This window comes from Balaenoptera physalus (genome assembly GCF_965194825.1).
Source record: "Balaenoptera physalus genome assembly, chromosome: 3".
Lineage (NCBI taxonomy): Eukaryota > Metazoa > Chordata > Mammalia > Artiodactyla > Balaenopteridae > Balaenoptera > Balaenoptera physalus.
In genome coordinates this window covers 97,584,756-97,603,571 of record NC_138890.1, presented here as the reverse complement: position 1 = coordinate 97,603,571, position 18,816 = coordinate 97,584,756, and the positions used below count along the sequence as shown (strand labels likewise).

General features: G+C 36.1%; 1 long non-coding RNA gene across 2 annotated transcripts in view; it reads left to right on the top strand.

Annotated features, from left to right (window-relative positions):
* The window catches only part of LOC309659007, a 120,770-nt gene that overhangs the window by 55,491 nt on the left and 46,463 nt on the right, over window positions 1-18,816 (top strand). The gene's annotated exons all lie outside the window — the stretch shown is intronic.

Genomic DNA, 18,816 nt, shown 5'->3' with positions numbered 1-18,816 from the left:
TGCTGGATTGTTCTCTGAAAAATAATAGATGTCCTGGTTGTTGAGGAAAATCCTCAAACCAAAATAAACCATTAAAAACCATTATTCATTTTGAAATAAAGTGATTAGTTCCTTATTTTATTTAGAAACTTTACCCAGTAAGAGAGTCAGAGAAAAACAAAATGAACATTAGTCATCAAAATGCATTGACTTTGCTTTTGCTCTCAAGCCACCACAAGTTAGTCAGCAAGGAGTTTTGTCTTTCTGAGGTCAGTTTGTTTCTTATGGATTCATGTTGCTTCGATCAACGGTATTTATGTGTCTGATCTTATTGTAACTTTTTTTGTTTGACAAATCTGTCTGACTTGACAGGATAGTGTGAAAAATTTGAAAATTTTTTGTGAGTTGTCTTTTTAAATGGTGTTTACTTTTATCTATTGCTTGCTGAATTTCTGTTGGCCTGACAAGGAAGGGAAACAGAAGGAACACTCAAAAATGAAGGGCACAAGCGAATAAATACATAATTGATGTGGGAGAGATAGCTTCTCTTTATAGAAAAATTCCAGTTAATATATGTAGAGGGAATAAGGCAAATTAAAAGTCTTCATTAGACAGACAGCACAGTTATACTTATCAGAGGCAAAAATACGTTAAAGGATGTTAAAATTCATGGGCAAAAGTTTGAGGAGAAGCAGAATATTTGTATAGTCTCAAGGTATCTCCCCTAAGATATTTATTAATGACAAGGGAATGGAATAATTACCTGCAGAAACTTGGCAGGTACCACCATGTTTCCTGATATTATGCACTGAGCAGGACACAACACCTTTTTTATGGTGTTCTTGCCCAAAATGCATAAACTTGATCTAAACATGAGAAAGCATCAGATGGATATGTGACAAAATAGCTCCACCAGTACTCTCTTCCAAAGTGTCAAGGTCAATAAAGAGAAAAAGACACTGAGGAACTGTAACAGATTGAAGGAGACTAAAGCGACTTGACGATTAAATGCAGTGTGGGATCCTGGGTCAGATCCTGGAACAGAAAATGGACCTTAGTGGAAAAATGATCACCAGTGTAAAGTCTGTAGTTTAGTACCAATATTAATTTCTTGATTTTGTTGACTGTACTGTGGTATGTGAAATGTTAACATTAGGGGAAGCTGAATGAGGGTATATGGGAACTCTATTATTTTTGTAAGTTTTCTGTGAATCTGAAATTATTTAAGAATTAAAATTTTAAAAATCAAAGGGGCATTTACAGCCATTTTCTAAAATAATTGTCCATTGGTGATGGGAAAAAAGATTTTGATGGCTTTGAAATATCTGGAAAATATATCTTTCCAACTCAGTCCAATAACTCTTTACCTTGGCATGTACTGTTTGAGAATTTTACCTCTTTCAAATGCATAGAAGATCATAGCCTTTTTCTATATGAAATACTCTATTTTTTCCTCATATGACATAGGCACTCAAAAGGTATTTTTATAAAATGTGAACGATGATTGCTGTCCTGCCCATTCCACTTTTCCCTGCTGAACTTACAGGGTTTTCATAAAATATAAAAAGGATAAAGGAAGTGGAAAGTATTTTGCAAGTTGTAAGCATTGTACCAGGTGTAAGGTGTGCTCTACTTTCCCTGTACTCTAATGATATTTCCACCTGTTTCCCAGGCTTAAAATTTCAAAATTACCTTGAAATTAAGGACTAAAGGAAAGGGAATGGGTATCAGTTACCAAAACTCCAGCTAGTCATCTTAAAACATGCCCTCTTTCTTTGTTCTCACTTCTATTCTCGTGTATGCTATATGAAGGTATAGACAAAAAAAAGAAGAAATTTTAGAGCAGGATAGGGCCCTAGAAGTAATCTAACTCAGTGTCCCATAAATAAATCTGATTATGAGAATCACCTAGTGAGGTCATTTCAAATATGAATTTCTGGACCCCTGAAATCATAATCTATGGGAGGGACTCTAGAATATGTATTTAAATATACATTTCAGCTGGTTACTATTGGCAGGCATATTTAGAAGCACTATCATTTTATAGATAAAGAAACTTAGACAAAATGACCAAATTTATTTTTAAAAATAGCATATACTATCTTTGATAGATATTAATTTTGGGATATAATCTAGAATAAAAAACAATTATGTAAACAACTGTATTGCATACTTTATTAGGAGACTAAACAAAGCTGAATGCTAGTAATTCTTCCTTGGGAGAGGGAGGATTAAGAAAACCTCCAGAGACTTTTGTAATACTGTGCCTTGTGGATAGATAGCAGAGGACACATATTTCAAGAAGAAAGTACAATATGCAGAGACACGTAGATGTGCATGGCATTTTCAGGAATTAGGAGTGGCCCAGGGACCTGGAATGTGGTATGCAGCAGTGTAATGGTGAAAGATGAAATAAGAAAGGCAGACTGGGGTCAGATTTTGAAAGCCTGAGATACCTTGCTAAAAGGTTTGCTCTTATATGACACCAAAAGCACAGGCAACAAAAGGAAAACAGATAAATGAGACTGCATCAAACTAAAAAGTTTCTGTGTAACAAAGGAAACCATCAATAGAATGGAATGGCAAACTACAGAACGGGAGAAAATATTTGCAAACAATTTGTTCAATAAGGGATTGATATCTAAAATATATAAGAAACTCAAAGCTCGATAGCAAAAAAAACCCAAAAAACAAAAAGCAAATAAGTAATTAAAAAATAGGCCAAGAACTTGAGTATACAGTTCTTCAAAGAAGACATACAAATGGCCAACAGATATAAGAAAAATGCATTGAATCATTACATTGTACACCTGAAACTAGTATAATGTTATGTGACAATTATGCCTCAATTTCTGAGAAGACTTGCATTCAGACTATAAAGAATTCACAAAATTCAACAATAAGAAATAACTCAAAAAAAGAAAGCCAAAGTTTTGAACAGACACTTTACTCAAAAAGACATATTGATGGTAAATAACCATATGACAGGACACCAGTATTCATGATGAAAATGCAAATTAAAATCACAATGAAATATATACTATACATATATATATATGTATAAATCAATATACATCTATTATAATAGGAAAAAAATTCCTGACACTACCAAGTGTTAGCAAGGATGTGGAACAACTAGAATCCTCATACTTTGCTGGTAAGAATGTAAAATGACATGGCCACTGTGAAAAACAATTTCATAATTTTGTTAACTTAAACAAATCTAAACATATGCTCATATGTTTATTTATATTCCCAAATATTTATCCAAGGCAACTAAAAACTTACATATACATAAAAATCTGTACATGAATGTTTATTTCAGCTTTAAAATTGTCATAACTTGGAAGCAACTCAAATGTGAATAAATGAATAAACAGTTTATAGTATATCTATACACTGGAATACTATTTAGCAATAAAAGGGGGAAAGAAACCATGAGGGATTCATGCAACAACATGAGTGAATGTCAAATGTATTTTGTTAGGTGAAAGAAGCTAGAACCAAAAGGCATCTTATCATATGATTCCACTTATATGACAATTCTGGAAAAGGCAAGATTATGAGATGGAAGACAGAAGACAGTTTGCAGGAGTGGGGCACAGGAGAAGGTTGATTACAAAGAGGCAGCACACAGGAATTTTTGTGTGATGGAACTTTTTGGATCGTGACTGTGATGGTATATACAGCTCTCTGCATTTATTAAAACCCATAGAAATATATATCACAAAGAGTGAATTATGTAATTTAAAATATGTAAAGTTTTATTACAGATTTCTAGTTTAATTCCTTTGTGGTTTGAAAGCAGGCATTGTATGATTTCTATTTTTAAAAATTTATTAAGGTGTGTTTTATGACCCAGAATGTGATCTATCTTAGTGAATGTTTCATGTGAGTTTGAGAAGAATTTGTATTCTGATATTGTTGGATGAAGATGTCAATTTTATCTAGTTGATTGATGGTGGTGTTGGGTTAACTGTATCCCTACTGATTTTCTGCCTACTAGTTCTGTCCATTTCTGAGAGAGAGTGTTGAAGCCTCCAACTATGATAGTGGATTCATCTATGTCTCCTTGCAGTTCTATCAGTTTTTGCCTCATGTAGTTTGATGCTCTGTTGTTAGGTGCATACACGTTCATGTTTTTTATGTCTTCTTGAGGAATTGACCCCTTTTTCATTATGTAATGTGCTTATCTCTGATAACTTTTCTCATTTTGAAGTCTCTTCTGTCTGAGATTAATATAGCTATTCCTGCTTTCTTTTGATTAGTGTTAACATAATATATTTTTCTCTATCCATTTACTTTTAATCTAATATTCTTTGTATTGAAAATGGGTGTCCTGTAGACAACATGTAGTTGGGTCGTGTTTTTTGATCCCCTCTGACAACCTCTGTTTTTTAATTGGTGCATTTAGATCATTGACATTCAAAGTGATTTTTGTTATAGTTGGATTAATATTGACCACATTCATTACTATTTTGGGTTGTTTACAAGTTTTGACAATTATAAAGCTGAAATAAACATTCATGTACAGGTTTTTATGTGCACATAAGTTTTTAGTTCTCTTGGGTAAATTTTTGGGAATAGGATCGCTACTCCCACATAATTATAATTTTTGTCAGATATTTACTGTGAGAAACTAGTCAAACTCCTGAAGGGAAATCTCACAATATTGTAAATATTATAAATTAATTGCCTTGAAGTTTTCAATTCTCAGAATTGGTTGCTCTCAGCTGCCAGCAATTTGTCAATTACAGTTCAGGCTTTGTACCCCAGTACTAGTTCCTGAGGCAGTTTCCACTTACCAGGCTCTGCTCTGGTAAGCCACTGCTCCCTATATTCACCTGTCTATCTCTCAGACTATGGGGTTATCAGTTTCCCTGTGTCCTCCCCTCTTTTATGGATCCAAGAAGAGTTGTTGAATTTTCAATGTGTTCAGCTTTTTACTTGTTATTGGATGGAGTGGCAACTTCCAAGTTCCTTACATGCAGAACTGGAAACTGGAACTAAAAACATGTAAATTTATTAAAAGTCAAGCAAGATAAGGATCTAGAAAAGACTTTTGGATTTTTTAAGTAATGTATGTCGTTGGTGACTGAGCTATTTTGATGAACTAGGGTTCATTGAAACCTAACAGCATTATGTTTAAGAGGAAGTGAGGTGTGTAAGTGAAAACACGTAGTGTAGATAACTCTTTCAAGAAATTTAACTATAAGGGGGAGAAGGGAAATAGCTGGATGAGAATGTAAGTCCATAAAAATTTTAAGGTTTTTTATTGGAGATCAATTAGAAATAAAACTAATAAAATATGCAAATTATAGAGAAAATATGAGAAAATTATAGAATTTAATAAAAGACATAAAATATCCAAATAAGTAGATACATCATGTTCATTGATGGGATAGCTTAATGTTATAAAAATTTTCAATGCTCTCTGAATTTATAAATCCAAACAATCTCAGAAAAAAGCTAATAGATTTTTTTTGTGGACTTTACCAAATAGATTCCAAAATTCATTAGGACAAGCAAATGTATAAGAATGTCAAAAAAAATCTTTTGACAACAGATGGTACGACAGATGAATGGATAAAGAAGGTGTGGTACATACATACAATGGAATATTACTCAGCCATAAAAAAGAATGAAATAATGCCATTTGCAGCAACATGAATGGACCTGGAGATTGTCATACTAAGTGAAGTAAGTCAGACAGAGAAAGACAAATATCATATGATATCACTTAATGATACAAATGAACTTATCTACAAAACAGAAACAGACTCACAGACTTAGAGAGAGAACTTATGGTTACCAGGGGGGAAGGATGGGGGGAAGAGATAGTCAGGGAGTTTGGGATCGACATGTACACGTGGCTATATTTAAAATGGATAACCAACAAGGACCTACTCTATAGCAAAAAAAAAAAAAAAAAAAGTAATTATTTTTTTGTGGCTGCTTTCAAGATTATTAAATATTTTTGTCTTTAGTTTTCAAACTAAATAAATACATTATAAAAGAAAGAATGTCAAAAGAATCTTTGATGTTGGGAATTGCCTCATCAGTTTTGAAGACACATTATAAAGCTGTATTAATAGAAACAGTTTGGTACTAGTGCAGGAATAGATATCCAAAATTGAGATATAAGTGGAGTCCCTTGAGGAAGAATGCTAAAACTCTGCCAATAGGGTATATTGTAAATCTTTCTCTTTGCCCTCCTGGAAGTGACTTGGGGTTGTTTACCCAGGTATCTGTGTACTGGAAAGAGGGAAACATTCAGTTTCTTTTTAAACATTATATTCATTTATTTTTTTATTTTTTGTTTTTGTTTTTTTTGGGGTGCATTGGGTCTTCCTTGCATGTGCGGGTTTCTCATCACGGTGGCTTCTCTTGTTGCGGAGCATGGGCTCTAGGCGCCCGGGCTTCAGTAGATGCAGCACGTGGGTTCAGTAGTTGTGACATGCGGGCTTCAGTAGTTGTGGCTCACGGGCTCTAGAGTGCAGGCTCTGTAGTTGTGGTGCACAGGCTTAGCTGCTCTGCGGCATGTGGGATCTTCCTGGACCAGGGATCAAACCATGTCCCCTGCGTTGGCAGGCAGATTCTTAACCACTGTGCCACCAGGGAAGTCCTTCCTCATTTATTTATTTATTTTTTGGCTGCATCAGGTCTTAGTTGCGGCATGCAGGCTTAGTCGCCCTGCGGCATGTGGGATCTTAGTTCCCCGACCAGGGATCGAACTGGCTTCCACTGCATTGCAAGACAGATTCTTAACCACTGGACCACCAGGAAAGTCCCCATTCAGATTTTTTGAAATTACTAGGATAGGCTTGGAGTTGATGCTAATTCCTGGGGATCCCAAATATTCTTTGGTCAAATAGGCAGAGTGAGGATTTATAGAGATTAGATGAAAAATGGAGCTTTGATCTGATTCCTTCTAACAGTAGGCCCAGTGGGTCCACACATGCAGCCATAGAGTGATTCTCTCTGTACCTGAATTTTACCTGAATTTATATTTCCTAAGAAAACATTTGCAAACCAGCAGACTGTTCATGCCGGCTCCCTGAACTGTGGAACAAGGGCTTATATGATAGAAAGGGCCAAGTGGAAACCACTGTAATTGCCCTGCTCAACCAAAATATTAAATCAAATTCAGTACTGCATCCCTGAGAAGGTCTGTGGAAATTAATGTCACCCTGAAAGTCTTGAGAGATGCAAAAGTGTTGACTTGGCCTGTCCACATGGTGGTGGGGTTTTGGAGAGTGGTGGAGGATTTCCTTAAACTTAACCAGTTGGTGATGCTAAATGCTGCTGCTTTTATAGATGCAGTCTCCTTACTGGAGCAAAACCACAGTCTCTGACAACTGGTATACAACTATTGCTCTGGCAAATACTTTATTCTCTCTATATCAACCAAGAAGCAATTGGCTTTCACATGGTTAGGCCAACAAAACATATCCACTTTTGCTTTCAGCTCTAGGACTCTCTGTCATGATCTAGGGTACAGAATCTATGAAACCATGCAAGTAGACCTGTGAGGCAGGAAGTAGTAAAAACCTGGAAGTTTTAATAAGATACATACGTGCCAGAATGTAGGAGATAAACGCTATGAAAATTTGGTAGGTTTCTAGGGCTCCAGGGGCCTGGGATATACTGAGATCTCTTCAAAGTAAAAGTTGAGTTAATGTATCTTCCACCTGCTAATGTTAAAAAAGAGATCCAATGCTTTGTGGGGCTCTTTAGGTTCTGAAGCCAATATATGCCTCGTTTCAGTGATTTACTTTGTACATTTACTGAGTTTCAAATGGGGTTCAGAGCAAAAGAAGGCTCTGAAGCTAGTGCAGGGTAACAGTACAAGCTATACTACCATTTAGGCCATATGAAGCAGCAGGTCTGTGGCTTTTAGGGCTATTCTAAGGAGCTTCTGGCAGCCCCCCATAAGAGAATGACAATGCATTGCACTTAGGATTTTAAAGCCAAGCCATGCAGAGATCTATTCTCCTTTTGCAAAATGGCACCTTTCTTGCTACTTAATGCTGGTTGGGACTAAATACCTAATTATGGGGCAGCAAATGACCAGACAATCTGGGATGACTGTAATGAACTGGGTGTTATCTGATCCACAAAGCTCTAAAGTTGGTTATGAACAGCAGCACTCCATCATAAAGTGATAGTGGTGTGAGATTGAACTCAAAGATATATTGAATATATAATTTGCATGAGTTGAAGTTCAGACTCTCATGACACCTACTACCATTGAATTGTTGCCTCTCCTTCAACTCACATCTATGACCTCATGGGGAGTTCCCTCTGACCAGATGACTGAGGAAAAAGAAATTCAAGCCCAGTTTACACATGATTCTTTATGATATGCTGCCACAGATGGAAGTGAATTGCTGCATTATTATGGCCAAACTAAGGGGTGTTCTGATTGATAGTAAGGAAATGAAATACTTCCACTGAGCAGAACTTCAAGCAGTATATATGCTTGCCCACTCTGTCTGAAAGGAGAGATGACCAGAGATATAGATCACATGGGCAGTGGCTAGTGCTTGATACTGGATATTCAGGGACTTGGAAGAAACAATATTGGAGGATTAGAGACAAGGGAATCTAGGAAGAGGCAGGTAGATGTGACCCTTAGAATGAGGACAGAATATGAAGATTTGTCTCATGTGAATTCCTATCAAAAGTCACCAACTGGAATCTTGCAATTGCCAGCTAGAAAATATGACAAATTATGTGGATAACTCTCAGCCTCTCTCTCTAGCCACCCAGTGCTTACCTAAGGGCTTATAAACAAAGTGACATGAGAGCAGGGATCGAGGTTATGCATGGGCTCAAAATCATGAACTTACTCTCATCAGAGCTGATCTGATTACCACCACTGCTGAGTGCTTGACTGGCCAATAGGGTAAATCAGGGCCGAATCTCTGAAATGACAACAATCCCCTGGGATACCAGCTAGCAATCTGGTGGCAGGTTGATTTCCTTGCATATATCCTTATTTTGGATAAATGTCCAAAATGTCTTCCTTGCCTGAAATGTCCCTATCAGCACCACCATCAGTGAACTTACTAATACTGTGTTCATTATTGTGGTATCCCATATAACAGTGTGGGGAACAAGTGTGACCCTAGGGCTCTTTAAAATTCTCAGGGAGCCTATGAGGTCAAAGCTGTGTTGTTGTTTTTTTTTAATTTTAATTTTATTGGAGCATAGTTGATTTACAATGTGTTAGGTTCAGGTGTACAGCAAAGTAATTCAGTTATACATATACATATATTCATTCTTTTTTAGATTCTTTTCTCATATAGGTTATCACAGAATATTGAGTAGAGTTTCCTGTGCTATACAATAGGTCTTTGTTGATTATTTATCTATCTTATATATAGTAGTATGTGTATGTTCATCCCAAGCTCCTGGTTTATCACTCCCCCCGACCATGTTTCCCCTTTGGTAACCATAAGTTTGTTTTCGATATCTGTAAGTCTGTTTCTGTTTTGTAAATAAGTTCATTTGTATCATTTTTTAAAAATTAGATTCTACATATGAGTGATATCATATGATATTTGTCTTTCTCTGTCTGACTTACTTCACTTAGTATCATAATCTCTAGGTCCATTCATGTGGCTGCAAATGGCATTATTTCATTCTTTTTTATGACTAATATTCCATTGTACTATGTACCACATCTTCTTTATCCATTCCTCTGTTGATGGACATTTAGGTTGCTTCCGTGTCCTGGCTATTGTAAATAGTGCTGCAGTGAACATCGGGGTGCATGTGTCTTTTTGAATTATGGTTTTCTCAGGGTATATGCCCAGGAGTGGGATTGCTGGGTCATATGGTGGCTCTATTTTTAGTTTCTTAATGAACTTCTATACTGTTCTCCTAGTGGCTGTACCAATTTACATTCACACAAACAGTGTAGGAGGATTCCCTTTTCTCCACACCCTCTCCAGCATTTATTGTTCGTACACTTTTTGATGAAGGCCATTCTGACCGGTGTGAGATGATAACTCATTGTAGTTTTGATTTGCATTTCTCTGATAATTAGTGATGTTGAGCATCTTTTCATGTGCTTTTTGGCCATCTTTATATCTTCTTTGGAGAAACTTATTTATATCTCCTGCCCATTTTTGCTTGGCTTGTTTGTTTTTTTGACATAGAGCTGCATGAGCTATTTGTATATTTTGGAGATTAATCCCTTGTCAGTCACTCCGTTTGTAAATATTTTCTCCCAATCTGTGGGTTGTCTTTTCATTTTATTTATGGTTTCCTTTGCTCAGCAGAAGATTTTAAGTTTAATTGGGTCCCATTTGTTTATTTTTATTTTAATTACTCTAGGAGGTGGATCTGAAAAGATAATGCTACAGTTTATGTCAAAGAATGTTCTGCCTATGTTTTCCTCTAAGAGTTTTATAGTGTCCAGTCTTACATTTAGGTCTTTGATCTGTTTTGAGTTTATTTTTGTGTATGGTTTTAGGGAGTGTTCTAATTTCATTCTTTTACATGTAGCTGCCCAGTTTTTCCCAGCACCACTTATTGAAGAGACTGTCTTTTCTCCATTGTATATTCTTGCCTCCTTTTTCATAGATTAATTGACCATAGGTGTGTGGTTTTATTTCTGGACTTTTTATTCTGTTCCATTGATCTATATTTCTGTTTTTGTGTCAGTATCATACTGTTTTGATTACTGCAGCTTTGTAGAATAGTCTGAAGTCAAGGAGTCTGATTCCTCTAGCTCCATTTTTCTTTCTTGGGATTGCTTTGGCTATTCGGGGTCTTTTGTGTTTCCATACAAATTTAAAAATTTCTTGTTCTAGTTCTGTGAAAAATGCCATTGGTAATTTGATAGGGATTGCAATGAATCTGTAGATTGCTTGGGTAGGATAGTCATTTTGAAAATATTGATTCTTCCAATCCAAAAACATGGTATATCTCTCCAACTGTTTGTGTCATCTTTGATTTCTTTCATCAGTGTCTTATGGTTTTCAGAGTACAGGTCTTTTGTCAAAAATGTGTTTTAATCGAACTAAGACCTTGTTTACCATTTTCTTTGTGTTCATTTATACTGATGGTACAAAAGCAATGGTAGGTAAAACCTCTGACCCTTAGCATGAATCAAGGAAGGGACACCAAACTGGACTAAAAGTCATAGGATTCTTCACCACTAGGCACTCACAGAAAAAATTTTACATCAAGAATATGTAAATATTCAAGATGACATAGTAAAAATGTTTTATTTTATTAAAGTTTGACCCTCTAGGATATGTCTTCTTAATAGTCTGTGTAACAAATAAGAAGTCATGCATATAGCATTTTTTCTTTTTTTTTACATACCAAAATATAATGTTTGTCTTGTGGAAAAGTACTTGTGTGACTGTGTAAACTGCAAGCTGAACTAGCTGCTTTTTTACTTGAAAGAACAATTGACAGACAAATTACAATTATTTAGACTTTTGTATTTGGCAGATATTTTCTCAAAAATAAATGAAGTGAGCCAGTCACTTCAAGGGAAATAATTGACAGTATTTTGTTTCCAGTGAAAAAATGCAAGCTTTCAAATAAAAGTTAGAATTTTTGAAAACTATCCACCTCTGTGAGCTTGAAAGCTTTGCAGTAAAAACTAAATACTATAATGGTGATATTAATTAATGTGATTTATTTTTGATACTGTATAATGAAATGTGTCATCATTTGGAAGGTCTGAATAACTCAGTGAACCAATATTTTTGAAATGATCAAAGCATGATGTTACAAAATCATGCATGCTAAAAGGTTCATTTAAAGTGCAAGATAAAACAGTAGTTTTAATGTAACACAGTACATTAAATAAAAAATTTAAACAAAAGGCAAAAAACAAATTGAGAAAACTATCTCTAGCACATAGTAACACTTTGTCAGAAATAAAAAGCACTTTATGTTAATAAGTATAACAGATCATTGAGCTATTTCTACTTGTTGAGGTATAAAAATGAAATAGATTTTTAAAAAACATCATTGCTTGAAAATGTGCTGTGTTGAATTTTCTTTTTTTATCCCTTAACACTTTCTTGCACAGATTCTAAAACCTTATAGTCACTTTGTTATTAAATGAGTCCTGAATAGTTTAAAACCACAACCTCATACCCCCAACCTTAGTACCACTGAAAGATGTGTCTCTGGCTAGTGGGAGTGACTTCAGGGAATGGGTGTAGGGAATTGAGGAAATACTCCAAAAACTGTGAAGTGTTTCAATAACAAAAAAAAAGAAAAAAAAAAAAAGATTACTCTGAATCCTAGTGTCTCTGCTCCCCAGTCTGGTGCTTTATCTGGGGTGGCAGATAGGAGGTGGGAGGAGACTGGAAGAAATAGGGTTATTTCTATAGCCTCTTTGTACCTTAGAGGGAGGGAGAATTGTCTGGTCAAAACTTTTGGTGACATTTTGGCATGGTTTATCTCTTTAGCATGTAGGATACTTTGTACCTCTGAACCTCGACTTTAAACCTGAACCTAGATTCCAGATAGTAGACATCCTATTCTATGAGAAAAATACTAATACTACAGTAGAAAAATGACCAAAGAGCTTAAACAGAAAATTCCCAGGAATATGGAAGGCTTACATTTGCCATTTCAGATAATTAAAAAATTATTAAACTAGTATAATAATTTTACATATTATATTACCATTAAAAATTATAGTACCAAAATGTTTCAAGGTTGTGGTGTAGTAGGCACTTTTCATTCACGTTAATGGGACTTTAAACCAGAATGGCCAAGTGTGAAGAACAATTTGATGACCTGTGTCAAGAAACACAGATACATCCATACTCTCTGATGTACTAAGTCTCTTTCCAGTAATCTACTTAAGAAACTGATCTTAGGTGCTACCAAGGGTATATGAGTAAAGATAATCTTCATGAAATTATAAGAGTACAGATTGCAACCACTTAAATGACCATAAAGAGGAATTGTTAAATTATGGTGTAACCATATGATTGAAATATTATATAGCCAAGAAAGACAAATACTGTATGTTTTCACTTATATGTGGAATCTAAAAAACAAAACACATGAACAACTATAATAAAACAGAAACAGACTCACAGACACAGAGAATAAAATAGTGATTGACAAAGGGGAGAGAGGTGGGGGAGGGGTGAAATAGGTGGAGAGGATTAAGAGGTACAAACTACCAACTATAAAATAAATGAGTCATAGGAATGTAAGTTATAGCACAGGGAATATCGTCAGTATTTTGTAATAACTTTTTATGGTGTGGAATCTAAGAATATCAAATTACTATGTTCTACACCTGAAACTTATATAATATTATAAGTCAATTATTCTTCAATAAAAAAGGAATATTATATAGCCGTATTAGTCAGAGTTGTCCAATAGGATAGATAGATAGATAGGTAGATAGATAGATAGTTACTTAAGTATACAGTTGACCCTTGAACACTGCAGGGGTTAAGGGCATCAACCCCCCAGCAGTAAAAAATCTGTGTATAACTTTTGACTTCCCCCAAACTTAACTAATAGCCTGCTGTTGATCGGAAGCTTTACCGATAGCATAAACAGTTGATTAACACATATTTTGTATACGTATTATATACTGTATTCTTACAACAAGGTAAGCTAGAGAAAAGAACATGTTATTAAGAAAATCATAAGGAAGAGAAAATACATTTACAGTACATATATGTATTTATTGAAAAAAATCCACACATAAGTGGACCCGCATAGTTCAAACTGTGTTGTTCAAGGGCCAACTGTGTTTGTCTGTTGGGAGACAATATCATCAAGTCACTAAAATTATTTACTGAATACTTTCACATAATTAATTGCTTACTTAAGGAATACCAAAGCTATAGTTTGTTTAGAGTCTAGAATAAAGAAGAGAACATACGTATGCAAGTTATTGGTAAATACCCACAGGGTATAAGGAACTGTCAGTATTAAGAACGAAGGAAATGCTATAGGAGTTCAGATTCCAAGGAATGATTGTTTTTACAAGGGACAGAGGCAGCAGAGGAAGTAAGATGTAATTGGGCTTCTGAAAAAGAATAGAATTTTTTTAAAGAAGAAAGAAGGAAGAAGAGAAATAGAAGCAGAAGAAACAGTATTAAGAGAAGTTTGAAATTTACTAGACAGTTGTATAAATTTCCTAGGGCTGCCGTAACAAAGTACCAAAACCTGGGTGTCTTGAAACAATAGAATTTTATTGTCTCATAGTTCTGGAAGGTAGAAATCCAAAATCAAGGTGTAGCTAGGGTCATGCTCCCTTTGAAACCTCTAGGGGAATCCTTCCTTGCTTCTTCCTAGCTCTGATGGTTTGCCAGCAACTTTTGGCATTCCTTTACTTGTAGTACATGCATCACTTCAATCTCCCATCTTCATGTGGTATTCTCCTTGTGTCCATATCATCCTTCTTCAGTTCATGTCTGTCTCTGGGTCCAAATTTTTCCTTTTTATAAGGATAACAGTCATACTGGATTAGGGCCCATCCTAATGACTTCAGTTTAACTTGATTGCCTCTGTAAAAATCCTGTTTCCAAATAAGGTCACATCTGAGGAACTAGGACTTTGACATATCATTTTGGGGGGCACGATTGAACTCATGACAGCAGTTTTGTGGAACAATGATTTGGAGTAACATAATAAGTTTGAAGAGAGCTGCTAAGCCATGAATTCTAGACTGAGGAAATTAAATTTTTAAAAATAGGTAAATAGGTGATGAAGAGCCACTGAAAATGTTCAAGAAGTGGGACTGAACTCAAGCATCTCTTTCACTTCCCTGTCAAGCTCCCACGGAAATGACAGGAAAGCTTTATTTGTTTTTTTCTTGTTGTTGTTGTTTTGGTAATGAAACCATAACATCACTCTTAAGTAGGTAAGCTATGAGGAGTAATGGGAGGTAGAAAGCAAACGCTGTCAGATTGACCAAGAAAGAACAGAGAAAACAGCAGCATGGGATGGTGAAGGAAGCTCTGTTCTCCGTAGGAGAGCTCTGGAGAAGCTCTGGGCTGAATTAATGCAAAACAAAACAAAACAGAACAAGTGGGACATGGAGAAATCTGCAATGTTTTATGTATAAAAGCTGCCAAAAATTTCTATGAACTGGAAAGTCTATTCAAAATTTGCACTGTTGACTCTGTCCAGTGACTGTAACTGTGGTGACTCATCGCATAAAACCTATAATGAGTTTAATTTTCAGAGACCACATGTTGAGTAATTGTCCTTGATATATGGCTTTATTATGACATCATTCTCATTTAAGAGCAACTTTATCTCTGGAAAACTTCACTCTGTAAGAATTATTTATCTATAGCTGTTTTGCTTTAAATCAGTGCAAAATTCTCTCATCAAAATAGTAAATACCTTGTTGAAGATGCTATCACTGCAAATCCAACTTAATTATATTCTCAAAGTTTTAATTCTTGATGTAAGTTCACACTTGAGAGGGCAAAGTACAGAGTCACATTTTTATAGAGGCTTAACTGTTCTCCAACATGAGGTGTGAACAATCAAAATTCCAACTTTATGCACTTAGCACTGAAGCAATCACAATAAGTTGACTTTAAAAGTTAACAAATCTTATAATGAAAACTAGTTTAAATGTAATATTGAATATTTTTTAGGCACTAGAAGAAAATACCTTCTTTCCTTTTGGTCTCAAAAACCTCAGATTGTTTATTAGAAATGTCACAAAATATTGTAGGAAACAGTCAATGAGCAAAATATTCAACTGTAGTCAATTGCTGAGATCTTATAAAAGTAGGAAAACTGCCGTACATGTCCCTATTCTTTGCCATGGGAGTTATTTCCCTGTAGTAACTTTACTACAAAAAAAAGGAGACATTCAGATACATACTTATTTGGCAGTTTGTCAGTAGAGGAAAGAAGGAAAATCTGTGAGTGATGATTTGTTCTGATTCATATCTGCTTCAAGTTTTAATTGAACCTGAATCTGTCACTCCCTCCCTTCCCATCATTCCTTTTAACTGAAGGCTTGAGGATAGTAAATCTACCATTTTTTTTCAATTTTATTTATTTTTTTAGCTGCGTTGGGTCTTTGTTGTTGCGCACAGGCTTTCTCTAGTTGCGGTGAGTGGGACCTACTCTTTGTTGCGGTGCGCGGGCTTCTCATTGCGGTGGCTTCTCTTGTTGCAGAGCACAGGCTTTAGGCATGCAAGCTTCAGTAGTTGCAGTGCATGGGCTCAGTAGTTGTGGCATGCAGGCTCAGTAGTTGTGGCGTGCGGGCTCAGTAGTTGTGGCTCGTGGGCTGTAGAGCGCAGGCTCAGTAGTTGTGGCCCATGGGCTTAGTTGCTCTGTGGCATGTGGGATCTTCCTGGACCAGGCATCGAACCCGTGTCCCCCACGCTGGCAGGTGGATTCTTAACCACTAAGTCCCCCTAACTATTTTTTTTTTAATTTTTATTTATTTATTTATTTTTATTTTTGGCTGTGTTGGGTCTTCGTTTCTGTGTGAGGGCTTTCTCTAGTTGCGGCGAGCGGGGGCCACTCTTCATCGCGGTGCGTGGGCCTTTCACTGTCGCGGCCTCTCTTGTCGCGGGGCACAGGCTCCAGACGCGCAGGCTCAGTAGTTGTGGCTCACGGGCCTAGTTGCTCCGCGGCATGTGGGATCTTCCCAGACCAGGGCTCGAACCCTTGTCTCCTGCATTGGCAGGCAGATTCTCAACCACTGCGCCACCAGGGAAGCCCCCCCTAACTATTTTTTATTCCAAACAAATCATTTAAAAATCATGAAGTGAATGGATTAAATGACAGATCAGCATTAAAAAAATTAATACATGGTAAAAACCCCAAAATGGTGGGATTCAGATCCAGGTTAGATGTAAATCCGTAAATAGTTCTGTAGAAAAAGGGCACAATGGACATCAGAGGATTCTTGATAGTCAGGTTCATCTATGGCAATTTAGATATTCTCTAGATTGTCTCGGTTGATCTAGGACTTGATCTGTTATATGGTTCTAATCAAAGGAAGACCTAACCTCCTTTTAAACTGCAGAACCTGGAGAACTTTCCTCCTTAAGCAGCAGAGTAAATTATTAAGAAAATCAAGCCAAGGAGATGTTTTCTTCCACAGGGAAGAATAAAGCATCTTCTTTACCCAAACAAGGGAGGAGTAGCCAGCAATTTGTTTCTAAAGGCCAGAGTTAGGACTTTTCTTCCTGTCCCTCCTTTGTCAGGAGGAAAGTAAACTGAATCGTGATTGCCACGAAGGGAGTGGGCTACTGGTCTTTAGATGGACATCACAGGTTTATACGATGACAGAGCACAGACTAGAGTGCTTCTCCAAGTTATCAGGGCAGCTCTGATAACTTCTTCTGCCTCCCCGTGATAACTAATGTCTGCTGATTTTACTTCCTTGTCAGTATGGGCATGACTCCAGATTTAATTTGATTTAGGAAAATAAAGCAATGTGATGCTTCCTGCACCTGGATGTATAGAAGACATTTGCCTTCTAGAAGGCAAGGGCCATGGTTGCTGTAAGATTAGACTCACATCAGGGCTAACCCCAAGATTTTCAAAGTTACTCTGGGATGTTTGTGCCAGAGACATAAAGTTATTCAGTGCTGGATTAAGTTTGTGCAAATAACCTTATAATAAAATTCTAGGAGGTTGGGTGATCATTCAGAAGAGCCTAAAATTTGTTGTTCATGAACTATGTTAACATACTTTTCTTCTATGTTTACCTACTATTCTGGCTGTTTTATCTACTCTACCTTTTGCTTCAATTGTTTTCTCTTTTATTATTAATCTCTCTCTAGACCAGTTGAAAACTCAAATATCTAAAGCCAGGAAGGAAATATAAATTAGTAAATGGGGCTATAGTAGAAGACGATAAATGGTAACTGGCTCTTGGCTTCAGTGTCAGGGAAGAATATGGAGGGACGTGGTAGGGCACAATATTGAACACACATGTTCTATCTAAGGAGCGTAGTCACCATTCAGCTGTTAACCATGTGGGAATGTGGGTCCAGAGTTGCCAGATGTTAGATTTTTTTAAGAGAACTTGGAGGTCATGCTTTTTTTTCCCCCTCGTGAAATACCCTGCATTTAAAAATGTTGGCCGTTCAAATAAAAGCATAGACACTCTGTATTCCATCTACAGATTGGCTAAGGTCTGGTATGGTATGAGATAGGGAAATAGATGCTCTCATATACTGCTTGTGGGAATGTGAGTTTGAGAACATTTCTGTGGAGACCTTTTGGCATTGCCTGTCAAAATTATACATAAATGCATGTATTTGACTCAGCAATTCTGCTTCTAGGAATTTACCATGCAAGTATACTTGCATACTTGCAAAATGATATGTGCATAAGGATATTCACTGCAGCACTTATTTAATAGTAAAATATTGGAGACATCCTAAGTGTCCATCAAAAGAGTCCTGGTTAAATAACTTATGGCACATGAATACAATGGAATGCTATATAGCCATACGGATGAATAAGGCAGCCTGTATGTACTAACATGACTTGTTAAGAAAAGCAAGATGTAGAATAAACAGTTTATAGTCTATGCTACCATTTGTCTTTATATTTTTAAAATAATGTGTATGTATTTTATCTTAAAGAATATATATTACATATAATACTTATGTATATATTGTACTAAATGTATTCAAAGATTATCTGTGGAAGAATATAACAAAACAAAGCAAGGCTTGTCTCTGTGATGGGGATCTGGGTGGTTGGGAATAGAGTTGGGAAGGCTACTTACTCTTTACTCTGCATCCTCTGTTACTTTTTGAAGTTTGTTTCATGTGCATGTGATCATTTATTTTAAAAAATAACCAAAAAAAGGGGAAAATTAAAAAAAAATTT